Source organism: Artemia sp. Qi Xiang Cuo, chromosome 12 (genome assembly GCF_049724085.1).
Source record: "Artemia sp. Qi Xiang Cuo chromosome 12, ASM4972408v1, whole genome shotgun sequence".
NCBI lineage: Eukaryota > Metazoa > Arthropoda > Branchiopoda > Anostraca > Artemiidae > Artemia > Artemia sp. Qi Xiang Cuo.
In genome coordinates this window covers 337,520-349,168 of record NC_142805.1, presented here as the reverse complement: position 1 = coordinate 349,168, position 11,649 = coordinate 337,520, and positions in this window count along the sequence as shown.

Sequence of the window (11,649 nt, the reverse complement as noted above, 5' to 3'; positions counted from 1 at the left end):
TCTCAAAATTTTGATTGGGTGACTTTGGGAAAAAATGAGCGTGGGAGAGGGCCACGTTTCCCTCTGATTTTTGGTCACTTATAAAAGGGCACTAGAACTTTTAATTTCTGTTCAAATGAGCCCTCTCACGATATTCTGGGAGTACTGGATCGACACGATGACCCCTGGGAAAAAAAACAAATAAACATTCATCCGTGATCTTTCTTCTGGCAAAAAATACGAAATTCCACATTTTTGCACATAGGAACTCGAAACTTCTACAGTAGGATTCTCTGATACGCTGAATCTAATGCTCTGATTTTCATTAAAGTTAGGGTTTTTTTCTGCATTAAAGACTTGTAGGGTTTTTTTCTGCCTTTTTTTAAAAATAAGTCCAATTTTCTCAGGCGCGTAACTTTAAATGGCTAAGACTAAACTTGATGAAACTTATATATTTGAAATCAGCATAAAAATCTAATTCTTTAGATGTATCTATTGGCATCAAAATTCCGTTTTTTAGAGTTTCGGTTGCTATTCAGTCGGTTCGCTCCTTACTTACAGTTCGTTACCACGAACTGTTTTATTTTCTGTTTTTATTCCATTCATAACTGAAGTAATTATTAAAAAATTCCCGTAGTTTACTTCTTTTTATTATACACTCTAGTTCTCTTGTTTTTCTCCCTTTTTGCGTTTTAATTAAGTTTTTTTATTTCTTTATTAATTTTAACATTTCCTAGTGTTTTTGAAAACTTTAACTTAAGATATGATTTCTATTTTTTGAAATCACCATCACAAGCCCCAAAAGACTGAAATCTAATTTCGGAGTAAAAAATATCATAAAAACACAAAAACTGGCAAATAATGCCAAAAAGAAAATCAGAATAAAAAATATTCTTCAGTCAATAATTTAACTGGAACTTGTTATGACATGTGGCTTTCTCTCTAACTTTGGACTAATATTACTGATTGGCTTATTGTTTAATGTAATATTCAATGGATTGTTATGCATTCTGTGCTATTATAGCCTATACTAATGGGGTCATAAGTCTTGTTCAAATGAATTTTTACTTAAAAAATTTTTATGTTTTGATATAAAATGTCTTTTCTATTAGACACAGTGACACATCTGGCAATGTGATTGACAAAAATTTGAAAGAAATATGTATCACCCATTCCCCCCAAAAGATCTTTATTATGACAAGATTTTCCCAGTTTTTTTTAAGGTTATTTTGTGATAGGGGGTTAAAAGTGTTTCTTGCAACCATTGTCTCTAATAAAAAAGCATCACCCATTCCTCCCAAAAGATCTTAGTTATCAGAAGATTTTGACAACTTTTTTCAGACAATTGTTGCAAAAAATTGATTTGACCCTTTGTCACAAAATAACCTTAAAACAAGTCAATTAAATGACCTGATTAAGTAGTCAGGTAATTTGTTCAGTTAATTAAGCCATTAATTAATTGATTATCAATTAATAAATAAGTAAAAGATTAAGGCTATTTTTATTGCTGTTGACCACTATGAAAATGGGATTGTCAATAAATTGATTTTGAGTGTGGAATTCCAACATTTATTATACTTTTATCTCCCAACTATTTTCTATGTTTTGTGCTCCTTCATCTCTTTGAGAAGATATGATACCATATAATTATGGCATAGTCTCTAGTACAATGTAATAAATAGTTAATTATTTATATTCTAAAGATTTATAAATGCCTGGAACAGCCAAGAGAGACTGAGTGTCTATTAGACTCAATTGGCAAACTATGGAAACACCCATGCTGTTGGGCATCACTATTGTTAAGCAAGGTAATTGGTACTATGGGTGGTCAAGCCAATTTGCTATTTATTTTTGCTGCTTTTGGTCAAAAATAGGAGAGTTGTTGCCATTCCTCACTCATTTCTGCTACTTTAACTTGAAAAATAAAACAAACCCTAAATTATAACTATTTTTAATAAAAAAAACTCGTCGCAAAGAAATTTTCCAAAGTTAAATCTTGCTAATCAAACCCTTAATGCAATTTTACCTTTACCCTTAAATTATATATTTAACCTATTTCTAAAACTTGGAATTTTAAAGAGTTTTTTTGTCTTTTTAAAGCCTCTTTTTCAAAATTTCTAAGAAATCTGAATATAAAATAAAGTAAAATAAATTAAAAAGAAAAATTTTCTTGTTATAGATTATTTTAAAAATTAGTTTAATTGTTGATTTCTGAGGCCACTGGAAGAGGGGCAAACCAAGACGGAATACAAACGACCAGTACAATTATAGCTGTCTTGTGGTTAAATATTTTAATGTAAGATGACAATCTTATATAATTTTCTAGTTAAGATTCAATTCCACCAACTTTCGAAGTACATTTTTGAAATGTATTATGTATTCTTTTTTAGATAGCAATCGGTCGAAAATTTTGAAAGAAGTTCAATTTACCAATTTGTAAAGAAAGTTTAGAACCTCTCCAAGGAAAAGGCTATATAAAATTTTGCCTCGGGGAATGGATAGTTTTGAAACTAATGAGCATAATGATATAAACATCTTTTCATTTTGGTGTAAGTTACAGAAATTGGCTTGTCACAAAAATTGCTTGTTTCAGAGAACACCTTTTTGGGAATACTTTTTTTTTACAATTCGGCTGTTTTTCTCAAAAGGCATATTTTAGTTTTCACTTTCTAAAAGAATTTGATATTCAAGACTGGATATTTTAAAACTTGGGCTAAGGGGTTTCAACCTTAAAGATACCCAAAATAACAGTCAACATTCTTGCGTCTCATCATCGTCACCTGAGTGGTAAGGCGCTAATCAGATTGGTGAGGCACTAATCAGAAATGCCATTTGTATGATTAGACTGTTTTTTTTCTCTCTGAATCAATCTTAATCTTTCTGTCACTACATGTGGTTGGCTCTTTGCTAGAACTTCAACCTTGATGAAAAACTTTTTGACTATGATAATTGGCCACTACCCTTATAATATTGCTTATTTTCCAAATCTAATGCTCTTTTTTTGCATATATTTACAAAGTGTCTAGATGCTGAGAGAATAAATTTCCTTGTACTTCTCTATAAACAGTTATATAAAAATTATGTGGCATTTTAAATGTTGACTTATCAACTTGTTTTGTATTTAGTATTTTTTTTAATTTCTGCTCTAATTTTTGTAGAAGCTGAAGACACATCTTCAAATGAGGAAAAAGATATTTTCGGAAGCACACATCCTACGCTATTAATGAAACATGAATCTAAACTTTTTGCTATTTCTCCTGGCATCTCTGGAAATTGTCAAAATATTGCTAACCATGTTAAATTATAGCCGAACATTAACGGGGACGAAGGTATGCTTCTGATATCTGGATATTCTGTATTTTTGCGCGTCCAAGATATGAAGGTGTATATTGATCTTCCATTGAATTTGTGGTTGGGCGTGAGAGATAGGTGTTTATTGCATCTTAGGAGCTTGGGAAAAAATATTTAGTAAATAATAATCCCAGATTGTTTTCACTATTAAAGCATAATATTTTGTAACCCAGTTGAACTCATTAATAAAACGACAAAAATTATTTAATTTGAAACTTTTTTCTGGCTTTCGGAACTCATTAAAAGTCTCTAACGATATTTAAAATATGGATTTATAAAATATAATATATGAAAATTATTAAATTAATATTAATAATTAATAATAAAAGATTTATAATAAAAATAATATGTTGTGCGTGAGAGATAGGTCTATTTTGCATCTTAGTAGTTTCGAAAAAAAAGGTTTAGTGAATAATAATCCCAGATTGTTTTGATTGCTAAAGCATAATATTTTGTAACCCAGTTAAAATCATTAATAAAACAACAAACTTAATTTAATTTAAAACTTTTTCTGGCCTTTGGAACTCTTTAGAAATCCTTTATAGTTTTTAAAATATGGATTTAACCGTACATGGCATATATGCTCAGATAATATCCCGGTGTAAAAACTCTGTAGTCTAATCGTTCTTTTCTAGAAACGCCTTAGTTTCGCATGTTGATGCAACACTGTCTCCAAAAAAGTCTTTCTTCTTCTATTTAACAGCAGGCGGATTTTTCAGCAGTACTATTTAGCCCTTTTCCTTTTGCTTCGCTCTGTAGGCTATAGGGCTATTGGCTTGATTGCCTCATATTTATTAGATATATTCAGATATCTTTCAGTAGATCTTTCGACTCTAGGAGTTCAATTATGAGATTATAGATGTTGATTTCTATGCTGTGTGTGCAGGTATAATTGGCTAGGCTCTTCGGTGATAGTGAGATTTTGTGGTGTTTGACGCATTTTAACAGTTTACAAAGCGAGGTATGTTGTGCAGACGTCAGCTTATTACATTCAAATAGGAAATGGTCAATTGTTTCATTATTCATATTACACTGCCTGCAAAGAGGGGACAGGGGAATTGAACCACTTGAATTAGAAAACCTATAAGAGACTGCAAGAAAATTTAGTCCATTTGTTCCAGAAAGAATTCTATAGTAAAATTTGTAAAAATACTTATTGGGAAAGGGCGAAAGGATAGGATTATTCTTATTAAAATTAATATTTGATATTCTCCATCGGTAAATATCTCTAATCGGGATTGGTCTCCCACTTGGTTGGTCAATATTTATAGCATTTTTTTCTATTTCATCAACCTGATGATTACCACTTATGCCAGAGTGGCTAGGAATATATTGAAAATAAGTTCTTATGCCACTTGAAGCAAGTTTATCTATAATACTGTGACAATGATAAGCGTCAATGTCCAGCTCATACTGAGGAGCTGAGGCCAGCAACTCAAGGCTTGATAAAGAGTCGGAATATACTATAATATTATTTGAATTTGCAATACAACGTTGGTTTTCCTTAAGCTGTTCTAATGCCATGATTATTGCATTTAACTCAGCAGACATTATAAATACATTAATATATAATCTCTCGCCCATTGCAATTTTCAGGTGAGGAAGGAAAGTACCACTTGCTACCTTCTCATTCATTTTTGACCCATCAACAAATATATGGAAGTGGTTTTTATAGGTAATTGTATTAAGTTCAGCAAATTTTTTCTGGACAAAAGCGATGGAGGTTAAATCTTTATTCCACTTTGAGAAATCAGTATTTATTATGGGAATTGACCAATTCCATGGAGGGGATTGGGGGAAAGCAGGTGCAATAGACTTTGCCGGTACAGGGAACTTCTTCTGAATATTGGCATACTCATCTGCAATGCCTCTATACATGGCTGGATTTCTTAACCAATTATCTAGGGTGTGTGATCTATTTGATTCAATTTTTGTAAGATGTTTTGTCAAGAGAAAGCTACGTCTCTCCCTTATTGTTGTTAAAACACTCTCTATAAGCAGAAACTCGGTGCTTATGGGTTTCCTAAGACCAAATATGAGACGTATTATATCATTTTGTGTTGTTTCAATTTTTTGCATCTGGGTCTTTGCACATGCACCATAGACGATGTGCCCATAGTCAGTATAGGGTCTTATATGTGATTTATAAAACTGGAGTAAGGTTTCCTCCTTACAACCCCAGGGTGTGGAAGGAAGTCTTTTTAGTATATTTTTTTTCCTATAGCATTTTTTTATTGTGTTTGAAATGTGGAGGTGGAAATTAAGTTTTTGGTCAAGCAAGAGATCTAGGTAATTAATATGGTTATCTTCTGAAATAGTTGTTCCATTTAGAGTTAGTTTTGCATTAACATGGTTTCGCTTTCGGTGAAATTGGATTATTTTTGACTTGGTAGGTGCAATGGGTAAATCTGAATGTTGAGAGAATTTTTCAAATTGGAAGTGACTTCTGCAGATTTGACTATGCTATCTCAAAGATGTTGCCAGATGACCATAGCACCAGATTGTCAGCAAATTGTAGATTCGTGTGGGGGAGGTTCATGTCCCAGAGATATAGGGCAAAGAGGAGGCAACTGAGGACTGCTCCCTGAGGTAGGCCTTTGGTTGTTGTCTTTAGGGGTGAAACGCTGAACCAACACAAACGGTGAAAATTCGCACTTCTATGAAGGATTTTATAAAAGATACTAGCTTGGGGGGTAGTCCAAGGCTTGCAAGTTTTTTTAAAAGGATTTGGTGGTTCACATTGTCATATGCCCCTTCAAAATCTAGGAAAGCTGCAACTAGGACATTATTTTTTGAGAATGATTCATTTATTGCATTCGATAATTTTCATTGGGCTCTTCTTCTTCTTCTTCTATTTCACAGCAGGTGGGCTTTTAAGTTGATACTATTCAGCCCTTTTCCTTTTGCTTCACTCTGTGGGCTACAGAGCTACTGGCTTGGTTGTCTTTTATTTTTTAGATATTCTCAGATATAACTTCCCAACTTTTATTGGCCTTGTCTTAAGTTTCACCTTAGGTTCTTAAGACTATTATATACCTACTTTTAATTTTTTATGCCTTGTTAGTAATTTTTTTACAAAACGACTCCGACATAAAAGAGCAAAATTTGAGTATTTCTCCAGTATTTCTATTAATCTCGGCCCGAGTTAACCACTGTAACGGTGGCTCCGTAGTATTAATACTACTTATTTTATACCTTTTAGTACAATTTTCATGCTAGTCTCGTTCGGTCAGTTCAATATGTGCGTATAACAGAGTTTAGCTGACTCCATTCAGTTTCTTCTCCTTTAATTTTGTCTGGCTATATTTTCAACTTTTCCACTTTTTCAGTAAAATAGGTCTTTTTTAAGCCTATATTTATATGTTTCATGTTTTTCAATAACCCTACCAAGTTTTTATGCTGATTGCCTTTCTATGGTCAAATTCATTATCTTTTTATTTTTAAGAGGTGGAGGTGTCTATTGTTGCAACCATGTATTTTTTGAAATTATTTAAATTTCTTCGTCCCAATTTGTTTGTGTTAGAAAAGTACTGTATTTTTTTCAGCTGATTTTTAGAACACTTTTAATTAAGTTTTGCCCCGCATTTGCTAATTCTCATTTATTCCTAAAAATGCAATTTTTAAGATATACTGGTTGCCAATTTTATACCAGCTTTAATTACAACTTTATTTGCCAAAGAAAAAGAGACAATAATTCCCTTGCAAGGCTAAATAACTTTGAATTCGGTGCTCATTATCTGTGGTTTATTGATAAGCTTGAATCTGGGAAAGTTGTATGAATGAATTTCTGTTCATTACTGTAAGTTTTTTTCGTTGTGTAATGTTATATTTTATTTTCAAAAAAAGTGGATAGGTTTAGTTTGTGTTACGGTTCAACGGATTGGGATTTGGGTGTTTGGGTTGGCACAGGTGAAAGCCAATTGTTTAAACTAGGGATATCCTGTGCCAATTTGTTTTCTCAGATCCAATACATCGCTAGAGTTAAAATTATTACCTTGAACTACTGTGGTTTGCTTGTGACGATGACATTTATTTTTGGTTATTTTGAATGAACTTGTCGTTGGCTTTTACCTCTTGGTAAGTTTGAAGGTTATAATTTATTTTTGTATTGCTTTTCGTTTGTTTTACCTAGCACTTTTTTTGCTTTCTAAGCTTGTTCTAAGTTTTGCTTAAATCTTTATAGCGCTTAATTATCGTCTTTAAATTTAAAGACAATAATTAAGTGCTATAAAGATTGGTCTTCCAGTTTTTCATTAAACAAAATTACATCATCTAAATAAGCCAAGGTATCTTTTTTCCTTCCTCGTTCGTTATCTTTTAACACCAAATTCATTAGTCGACTAAAACAATTTGGACTAAATGATAAGCCAAAACGCATACGTTCAAATGTGAACGTTCTTCCATCGTGTAAGATTACTGTTGCTTTATGCTTTGTTTCTGCATCTAAAGCGATTTGCCAATATCCTGCTATTAAGTCAAAATTAGTTTAATATTTTGTACCTCCCAGCGAATCTAAAATCGTATCAATTCTTGGTAGTTTCATGACGTCTTTTACTGTGACGGCATTTAGCGCTCTAAAATCTATACATAATCTCCAGGTGTTGTCTTTCTTTCTGACTATTACTAGTGGAAAACACCAATCGCTAAGACTTTCTTTAATTATTCTCTGATCTTCCATTTCCTTTATTTGGCTTTCCAGCCATGGTTTTAAATGATAAGGTGTTTTATACGGTGACTTTTTAATTGGAGGGCCCTGTGTTGATATTTTGTGCGTGATTAAGTGAGTTAATCCGTAATCCGCTTTTTGTCTTGCAAAAGTCCATCTAAAATCCCAAAGAATATTTTCCACCCGGGTTTTTAAGTTTTCCGGTAAATGTTTTAAATCAAATTGTTTCAAAAATTCAGTTTTCGACATTCCATACTTTTCTTGTGGTTGCGGTTTTAATGAGGATATTTGTTCGTAGCTTGTGAAATTTACGCTTAATTCTGGACTGTTTAGAGATTTTATTTCTGAATTTAAAATCTTTTCCACTGACCCAAGCTCTATTTGGTTCAGCTTTACTTTATTATTACTTAAATTTGATAGTTTTAAGCATGCGATACCATTTTCAATTTTCAATTTCAACAACAGAAATCTGGATTTCAGACTCAAGCCATGTTGGACCAATCTGCAAATCAATCATTGATGAGGTATTATCCCTAATATTGTAGTGCATGGGGAGGCCATGTGAAGTTAGAACTGTGAAACTGTTAGAGGTGAGTATAAATTCTTCTATAATCTTACCCGCAATGTTGGAGTGTATACAATTTTCTCATATAGTTCAAGCATGGTTTTAATATCATTACTGCCATTAGGATTGTAAAAGGATGAGATTTTTAAGGGATGTCTATCTTGGAGATTTAAATTCATGCTGACCATATGAATGTCATTCCGGTACTCTCATTGGACTATTGCCGAATGTCGTATATCCTTTTTTATGAGGATTGCCACTCCCCCTCCTTTCCTTCCGGTTAATCTATCCTTTCTATAAAGATGGAATCCAGGTATAATTACTTGCCTGAGACTGTGTAAATTTGTTTTCTGGAGGCAAACAAGATGAATATTATAGCTAATAATATATTCAATTAGTTAATTTAGCTTTAAAATATATCGAGACACGATGTTCCATTGCAAAATCGTAAAACTATTCATGGCTGGTACATATAACCTCCAAGTTTTCTTCTGAAGACATAAATTCTGAGTTATCACCACCTGTCACTGAGGGAGCATTGTCCCTCCGTAGTTTGCTTGTCTTTTTTGATGTCTCTTCCTTAAGATCAGAGGAATGAAAACTTGAGAAGGCCTTGGTTCTTTGTCATGTCTGGACTTCTTTTACTACTTCTTAAGAACCAAGAGGAAAGGCCAATTCATTCCTAAGTTTCTCAAATTCAAACGTTTACTTTGGCCGATAATAAGAACTACGGGTCTACCCAAGAAATATTGCTCACTTTTTAAAAAGCTGTATGAGGGTTTAGAAAGCTGCGTGCAAGTCAATGGAAGACGCAGTCCCACATTCTCGGTGAAGACTGGCGTCCGGCAAGGTTGAGCCACCGCTCCGGAGCTTTTCAATTGCGTCACAGACCATGTTATGACCTGCATGACGAATCCCCTTCAGTTCAGAGACCGGCTACTATCTGATGATGACTTCAACGACGACATAGTGCTAGTTCTGAGCACAGTCGTAAAGGTCACCAAAGCTCTCCAGGTGCTCTCAGAAGAAGCCTCGAAAGTTGTACTGAAGATCAACTGGCAGAAAACCAAAGTTATGCTCCTTGAGCCCCCCATGTCCTGTTCTACTGTCAAGCAAGTCAACACTGGAAGCAACCGAGTAGATGTCGTTGAAGACTTCAATTACCTGGGATCTATTCTGTCGAATGATGGCTTGATCACAAAAGAGCTTACATCTCGAATTGCAAAGGTTTCAGCACTTGTTGGGAGGCTTAGCAGTATCTGGCGAAAGCCAAACATAAGCCGCTTTACCAAAATGCTCATTTACAATGCGTCAGTCAGCACCGTCCTGCTATATGAAACGGAGACGTGGCCAGATGCAAAATCTATCCTCAGCGACGTCGATGTCGCAAAGACGAAAGATCTCCGAAGAATCGAAAGACTTCACAGGACTGACTTCGTTAGCAACCAGACTCTTCTGTCACGTACCTCTCAAACTCCTTTCTCGACAAAGCTCACCCAGCGTACTGTTCGGTGGTGCGGACACCTTTTTTTCATGTCCTGCGACGCCCAGCACGGGTCGCATTAGACTTCGACCCCACTCTAAATGGATGGAAGTGACCCAGAGGACGCCCACCGACTAGGTGGAAAAGGACAAAGCCGATGAATTCCTCACCCAAGCCCACATCTAGGTGGAAGAAGCTGCAAGTCTGGCAAGCGATAGGTCAACCTGGAGGCGCCTAATCTTATCGTTTTCTACTCTGAACCCCCGGCAGGAGCCTTAAGTCAAGTAAGTACTTTTGGCTAACTGGGTTATTTCTAGAACATCTGAGCTTTTGTTTTTACCCGTGAGGGTCTTTGAACAAGAAGTGCCTTCATAATGATAAGCTTGGATGTCGGGGATTTTCTGCACAACCTTAATTAGGGTGAGGACAGCACTTGGCTATGGAGTCTTAGGTATTCTTGCTGCGTCGAATGAGAAAGGAATGTGTTGCTCAGTTCAGATTCTCAGAATGTCTGCTCGTTCATGGTGGGTGGGGCATAGATCTTTATAAAATGCACTGTGCCCTATGATCTTACTGTTTTTGCTGCATGGCTCAGGAGCAGGACAGGATGATGAGTTATGGTTGGCTTTTCCATCTTTGGAGCAGGAAGGATTTCATTTTTGGTTTGATTTTGGAGGTGATCGCAGCATGTTCGAAGCTTACTCAGCAAGGGAAAAGTTGATCCCTGCTTACCTGACCCCTGCAGCTTAGGGGATTTCACTCCAGGCAGGTACACCGGTGCTGCGCTTGCGTCAAGTGACCATCCCTCTTCTGCTTGCTTAGTCAGTGCATCGACACTAGGATGTAGATTCACCGACTTTTTGGCTGAATCTTTGTATTCGCCCAAAAGAAAATTATACTGGCAACATCATAGCAGCAACAACAAAAAGAAAATTCGAAATCAAGAGACGTTGGAATCTCTAGAAAATTGCACTTATATATCACCAATTAAAAACACAATAAAAATCCTTGGCAAACAAGTAAATTATAATACTTTAGGTTCTTTTAATAAGGAAAATAACACTATAGGTTTGGAAAAATGTCTGACTCACAATTTGAGGCAATAATCCACAATTTAAATTTCACAATAATGCATGGATTTGTTGATCAACAGTATATTTAATATGCTATCTTTTGTTCAGACGAATTTAAGGTAAATTTCTACCAAATCATATTATTGACTTACACATAAAGTGAATATACCACCCAATGCCTTTTTTTATGCTGATTACAAATATAGTAATAATTTCTATCGGAAATGAATTTCAGCCCCCCTATATATGCCAATTCAGGTTATATATCTCTACAATCTAACATAACCTAACCCTGAATTGTCATATATATTGGGGGGGGGGCGTAAATTCATTTCCAATAGAAATTATTATATTTGTAAACAGCAAAAAAAAAGCCATCAAATAGTGTATTCACTTTATTCCTAACTCAATAATATGATTTGGTAGAACTTTACCAAATTTAATAGCAAATAAGAAACATCAACAGCATTAAGCTATGAAAAATCTCTTAAAGGATACATAGTTTTGACCATTTAACTGTTGTTTTAATTCA